Below are 7,648 nucleotides of genomic sequence, written 5' to 3' on the forward strand. Positions count from 1 at the left end.
CTTAACCACTGGTCCACCAGGGAGGTCCCAAGAGCCTGCATTTCTCAGAGGTTCCCAGAGGCTGCTCAGGCTGCTGGTCTGTGGACCATGCCCTAAGTAGCAATGACCCAGGGAAAGTCTGTCCTCTTCAGCCATCCAGCCCACCATCCCCTTCCCCTTCCTCATTGCTCAGTACCCGAGGAGAGGTCTCAGAGGCAAGGAAGGGGCTACTGAAACCCAAGAAGGATTAATAATGAAGTAGGAGAAATTCCAAGGCGCTCAGGATTAATGATGGTGCAGAAGCTTAGCTGAGCATAGAACACCAGGCTGGCAGTTTATGTGACCTGGATTGTCTAGACCTGGGAAGGCTGGACGAGGATGGTCCTAGGATCCCTCCCAGCAAGGAGCTAGGCTGTTTCAGGGCTGGAAAACCTAATCCTTGCTGTACCAGCTTGTCTCCACTCTCAATGCCAAGTTCACCATGTACGTCCCAGCAGTATGACACGCCTGACCTGGATGTTTCAGTGGTGGGTGCTCCACATTGCCTTGGTGACCATACCTGTCCCCCACCCACCAGATCACTCACACACCGTGCTGTCCAGCAGTGGAGACATGGGCAACTCTCCTGGGACCCACCTCTGAGGGAAGGTAAGGTGGCCTTCCATCGGCCAAGAAAATCTTTCTCAAAAGGACGTCAACTCACACGTGACTAGGGTGTTGGGAAACCCGACATTCAATGTGACTATGACCATGTTTGGTTAAAGGACTAATGCAGAGTTTCTCAAACTGTGGTCCACACATCGCCAGCATCAGAAACATTTTGCAGTTGGGGATTGGCGAAAGACCTTGTTAAATATGCAGATTTGGGGTTTTCACCATCAGACCTACTGTTCCGGCACTTCTAGAAGGGGGAGTGGGGGGTGTGGAATTTTCATGGTTCATAGGTTCTCCCAGGTGATTCGTTTATTCTGTCTCCTTTCAAACTCAATGGGCTCATATATCTGCTTCCTTTTCAGTCTGTGTAGTTTTTATTTCCTTTTGTGTCAGTTCTATTGTGTATATGTCTTTGAGCGTCAGCTACCTTAAATCCCTTTGCAAGCCAGATAAGTAGAGTAAATACACAAGGCTTCAAATGTGACCAGGTGTCCCAGCCCTGCCCCTCTGATGTTCTTCTTGCCAGTGAATCTACCAACAAAGCAATGCTCACACAGAAGCTGCCCGATGAGCCTTCCTTTATACCTGAATTGAGCCAGATGGTCCCTGTGTCTTTCCTGAAGAGCTGAAGGAAGCATCTTCAGCTCTTCAGGAAACATCCGCACCCTTGGACATGCCAATGGACCAAGCCGAGCCCTTTACACTGGCTCAAGAGAAGTGCCCGTTATAAGTGAGCCCCAGACCCTCAGATTTCTATGTAAGATTACTTTTTACAGCTCCCTGAAGGGACTTCTGAGCCTCGTTTGGGTTATTCTTCTCCCAGACCCAGCATCATTCTAAAGTAGGAGTAGAATCTTGGGTTACAAGTTACTATCATTTCTCACCTCTTAATCTCTCCGCCTGAGCCCACTCTCATCACCCCCCAACCTTCTCCACACAACAATCAACCAGGGCTTTCCTGGCTCAGTGGTAAAGAATCTGCCTGCCAATGCAAAGGACACCAGTTTGATCCCTGGTCCAGGAAGATCCCACATGCCTCAGAGCAGCTAAGCCCATGTGCCATGACTACTGAGCCAGCGCTTTAGAACCCATGGGCCGCAACCACTGAGTCCACGTGATGCAACTATTGAAGCCTGTGCACCTAAGAACCCCCGCAAGAGAAGCCACCAAAATGAGAAGCCCAAACAATGAGAAGCCCCCACACCGCAACAAAGAGTAGCCACTGTTCACGGCAACTAGAGAAAGCCTGCGTGCAGCGATGTAGACCCACCACAACCAGATAATTAATAAGCAAAACTTAAAAAATAAAAACAATCAAACCACCTCACTACTGCCTTAAAACCTTTAACTGTTCTTATCACCCCTAGAATGAAGTCCTCAAGCTACCTTAGCCCAACTGCCTTCTCCAACCTCATCCTCACATCCCCCCTTCCCAGCCACACTGGCTTCTTTCGGACCCGCCTACCTACCACATTACCACCCACAGGGCCTTTGATTGTGCTGCTTCTTCCCCCAGCTTTTGCCCAGCCAACTCCTAGCTACCCTTCAGCACCACCTCCTCAGGGAAGCCCTCCCTGATATTTCTGTCTGGATAAAATCCTGTTACTGCAGGCTCAAAGAGCACCATCTTCCTTGTCCTTCATAGCACACATCACATTTGTTTGTGGTTGCTTAATTCATTAATTCGCTGTAGTAAGGGTGCTTGTGCACCCTACTTTCAGTAGGACAGTTCTTATTTATGACTATTGTCCCACTGGAATTATCAATAGCATCCCTCTCTAGTTAGGGAGTTTGGGATGAACATGTACCCATTACCATATTTAAGATGGATAACCAACAAGGATCTACTGTATAGCACAGGGAACTCTGCTTAATGTTATGTGGCACCTTGGATGGGAGGGGCGTTTGGGGGAGAATGGATACATGTATATGTATGGCTGAGCCCCTTTGCTGTTCATCTGAAACTATCACAAGTCATTGTTAATTGGCTATACTCCAACATAAAATTAAAAATTAAAAAATAGCATCCCTTTCACTCTTAAGGGTCTTCCCTGGTGGCTCAAATGGTAAAGAATCTGCCTGCAATGCAGGAGACCTGGGTTCAATCCCTGGGTTGGTAAGATCCTCTGGAGAATGAAATGGCAACCCACTTCAGTATTCTTGCCTGGAGAATTCCCATGGACAGAGGAGCCTGTCTGGCTACAGTCCATGGGGTCACAAAGAGTTGAGCATGACCGAGCAACTAACTATTTTTCCACTCTTAAAAGTGTCTTGGTTCAAATGGTCAATTATATGGCTGTCCCCATGACAGCCCACCCCACCAGACTGTAAGCTCTCTGAGGACACTGCTCATCCTTGCATTGGGGAGAACCAGGCAGAGCCGGCATGGCTATTGATGACCTACCCTTGATAGTGACATAGCATCACTCCCACCATGTTGTTGGTTGAATAGATGAGCCCGAACTCTCAATGGACTGAGTATTTTAAAGAATTTGCAGACAAGTCTTAAAACCCCCACATATCCCCAAAGACTTGAATTTCATTCACTAATTCATTTGTCAAATATTTATGGATTCTGGTGCTCCTGCCTCTTGTCAGTAGTTTGGGCACAAGAGTTCCTAGCTGAGAGGTAAGGGGTGAAATATAGACTGTTCACTAAGCCAATATGCCTGGCTTGGAGTTGTGTCTGCTTGGAGGAAGGAGCATTTTTTTCTCCCCTTTGTATGAAGGTGACCTCTTTATGGGCTTCTGTGGTGGCTCAGATGGTAAAGAATCCTCCTGCAAAGTAGGAGATTGGGGTTTGATCCCTAGAGCAGGAAGATCCCCTGGAGAAGGGAATGGCTACCCACTCCAGTGTTCTTGCCTAAATCCATGGACAGAGGAGCCTGGTGGGCAAAGTCAGTACCGACTGAGCAACTAACATATACATTATGGCCCTCTTTATACCAAGCTGTATGTGCCGAAAGGATGCCTTTTTTTTTTTTAAACCATCACGTTGGAAGGGGCACTTTTTCTGATTTTCATAAAAGTGCTGTAAAGACTAGCAGAGACCCTAACTGATCATCTGCGACGTGTCAGACATGAATGAAAAAGCCATGGGCAAGACAAGAGGTGGCCTCTGCTCTTGGAGACCTCATGTTCTATCGGGGAGTGAAGACAATGAGTGAGAGAGCACATAAATAAAAAATTAACAAATACAATTACAGATTATAAACAGTGTGAGGGGAGAAAAGTCCTGTGTCTGAGCACCTCCTCTGTGCTGGTTGCAGGAGGCAGAGGCTGAACACCAAGTTGCCTTATCCAGGGCATCAGCCTCTCAGGGGTGGTCATGCAGGGGGGCAAACAGAAATGGGCTGTGTCCAAAAGGAGTCCTATCCCAGGTAAGGACGGAATTCCAGACTATTCAGATATAAGAACTTGCCGATCAAGAAGTGCCCAGAATGGCTTAAATACCTTCTTGCCTGGAAGCATCAAATGGACAGGAATTTCTGGGTCTCCTCCTGTCCTGTTACTCTTTGAATTTTGAACTGCTGGACCATGAGTGTGGTGTGCAAGTGTATGCCTATGTATGTGTGTGCGTGTACCTTCCGTTGGAAATAGAAGGCGCCCCAATTTCTCTATACCCAAAGATTCCTAGGCACTTGTAAGCCCGGCTTCAGTCCTGAGGCTGGAGTCACCTGGCTGGGTTGACAGTCACTCAGCTGAGGGGAATGCGTCCATGGTTTTACAGTCTAAGAGACAAACCACATACACAAACATAGCCAGGAATCTTAGAAAGCAAAGCATAACAAAACTCGTATCAGCGTCAAGCACAATAGTGAGTGCAGCTGACCAGGGCTGGTTAGTAAGTTCCAGGGAGCAAAGGTTTTTTGACCAGCTTGTTCCCTGCTGTCTTCCCAGTGCCTGCCACACCGAAGAGTCACAGTAAGTACACTTTAAGCAAATGATTGGAAAAATATTGTTTTCCTGAGCAATTGCTTGGCAGAAAGGAAGAAGAGGATGTTTTTTAAAAAAAAATTAAAAATATTTAGAAAAGTACAAAGGATGCTCTCATAGTCTGCAGGAATAATATTTATGATTGTACTTAAGCTCCCAGGAAAACAAGAGCACAGCCTGGGCCACGATTAACAACAGGAACGGTTTTCTTCTCCTTTTCCTTCTCAGTGCCCAACTGCACTCTGTCTTTTCAGAAGATGGGCCAAGAGAACTGGCCTCTATGCACCTTGTGTGTTGGGAGACACATGGCGACTTGCTTTCGAACTTGCCCAGAGCATCCCCTGGGCCATCCTGGACTCGACGCTTGGGTGGTAACGGCATGGGTGGTGGGAGCAAACTCCCATGCTTCCTGTTAGTCTTTCTGACTGTATTTCAGGCAAATTCAAACCTGGGAGCACTCTGAAGCTCTGTCCCTGTGGTGCCAAGACTCCTGCTGCAAACTAGAAGTGCAGTCAAGCAGCCAGACGTTTTTGGATCTCAGTGCCAAACATTTCCATAATGGGAAAAACTCAGACTCAGCCCTCAGGTTCTGCTCACAGTACATCTGTGTTCATTACATGGTGGAAAAAAGAAAGACGTGAAAGTCCCAAACAGCATGGGTGTGCTCAGTCGTTAAGTTGTATCTGACCATTTGAGACCAAATGGACTGTAGCCCGCCAGGCTCCTCCATCCGTGGAATTTTCCAGGCAAGAACACTAGAGTGTGAGGCCATTTCCTGCTCCAGGAAATCTTCCCCACCCAGGGATCGAACCTGTGTCTCCGGCATTGGCAGGTAGATTCTTTACCACTGAGCCACCTGGGAAGCCCAGCAGTATGGCATAGGTAACATTTCCAGAGGCTTGGAGATTCTATGGCTCTTGTCTTTGGTGATCAGCCATCAGTCAGACGGACAATATTTGTCTTGGGGATTCTTCTTGCACTGGCAGGAAATTTGATGATAAAGAGAAGGAGTGAGACCCAGAGAGCCAAAGTTTAAGTGGGAGGACATGAGAGCTTGTTTTTCTGCTGGAAACCATTGTCTCCATCCTTCCCCCAACCCTGTGTGCAGAGGTGGGCGACAGGGAGGAAATGGTCTCCAGAGACAGTGTTTCTAAGCTACATACTCTGGGAATTCAGATTTCCTGAATCTCTAGACAGCAGGCATGACAGGGCTTTTCCCAGATGTCTGTCTGTGGCAAGAAGGGCAGGCAACTGAGCCCCGTCTAGAAGTGCTGATGATAGGATTTGGTTTGCAGGACCCTACTCCATATCTGGAAGAGGAGCCAAGAGAAAGTGTTGCTTGCTAGGCCTTTGGATGTGCTTGTTATATTCCTACACTGAGAAGCATTTAGCACTGTAAGCCAAATGCAAAGATAGAGTTGGACCCTGAGGGGTGAATGACTTGCCAAGACAACATGGCTAGTGAGAGATGTTTTTGCTGCTTGGCTTCATGACTTGCTTTGCCAATGAAATGTGAGCATGTAGAAGCTTTTAATAGCCAGTGAGTGGTTCATCATCTTTTCTTCCCAATTCCCTGAGACCAGCAATGGTCCTTGCAGAGGCTGTTCCATCTGCCTGCCTCTGGAAGTAAAGTTGATACGGACTCATGGTCAGAATCAATCCAGAACGGACATATATTATGATCAAGATATATCAATACTTTGGACATCACTGGTGGTTCAGTGGGTAAGACTCTGTGCTCCCAATGCAGGGGATGCGGGTTCGATCCCTGGTCAGGGAACTAGATCCCACATGCTACAACTAAAGAGTTCGCATGCTGCAACTAAAGATCCTACATGTTGCAACTAAGACCCAGCACTGCCAGATAAATAAAAATAAATAAATCAATATTTTACAAATGGGTAGCAGAACCTGAAAACACTCAAGCCAGAAAAGACACGCAAGAGGTCACTAAGTTTTCAACTACTTTCTATCTCCACCCCTGAACCAACGCCCTAGACTTCTCCATGTTCTTCCATGCCTTCGCATACCTTCTTTACATTTCTCTCTCCCAACATGAGATGACCTTTTTATCAACCAGCTACAGCTGGGAAAGTGACAACCATGATGCCCCAGTGACATGCAAGAACAGACACCATTTCTCATTCACACGTCCGCAGCATGGCTGGAGCACTTCTGCATCCCACATGGAAGTTCTGAGGTCATGCAGGGAGCCTCTGCTCCTATGTACGTTTTTCTGGGGCCAGTGGACTACCGGAAGTTTATTCTGCTCAAACAAATGGCAAAAGCACAGAAGGGCAAGCCCTACCGCTCAAACACATTCCCAGCCTTTGCCTGTGTCGAGTCTGCTAATATCATTGGCCAAGGCCAGTCACGTGGCTTAACTCAAGGCCAAGGGGTTAGTACGCTCTACTAGCCAGGAGATTACAGCTACAGTGCGGATATACTGCTCCACAGTGGGGTGAGGAATTGGGACCCAGAACTCAATCGAACACACTCTTACTTCTCCCCTACACCATGCTGAAGTTTCAGACTTTCTACTGAAACACCAGGAATGGGGATATAGTGGGTATGACGTAGGTTTCGGCCTCTGCTTTTCCTGGAGAGACAGGTGTGTATTGATTTATTTAATATTTACTTTTTCATATTATTTTGGCGGTGCTTGGTCTTCGTTGCAGCTTGTGGGCCCTTTGTTGCAGAGCTGCGCTTCTCTATTCTCTAGCTGTGGCGTGCAGGCTGAGTTGCCTCACAGCATGTGGGATCTTGGTTCCCCAACCAGGGATCCGACTGGCACGCCCCTCATTGGAAGGTGGATTCTTAACCACTGGACCGCCAGGGAAGTCCCCAGGTGTATATTTAAAGAGAGAAAAAACTAAGAGGTGCAAGTAGCAGGTAAATTGCTCAGGCAGGTGGGGCTCTGGAGAAGGTTTGGAAACAAGTGAAAGATGCAACCCGTCATTCCTTTCTCTGGTCCTAGAGAAGCATCTTGGTGTCTGGCCAGGTTCTTCCCTGTGTGGGGCATGCCCCGCGGGCAGGCAAATGGGAGGTGTTTTTTGGTGACAGGAGGCGGCGGCATTGT

Source organism: Bos mutus, chromosome 25 (genome assembly GCF_027580195.1).
Source record: "Bos mutus isolate GX-2022 chromosome 25, NWIPB_WYAK_1.1, whole genome shotgun sequence".
In the NCBI taxonomy this organism is placed as follows: Eukaryota; Metazoa; Chordata; class Mammalia; order Artiodactyla; family Bovidae; genus Bos; species Bos mutus.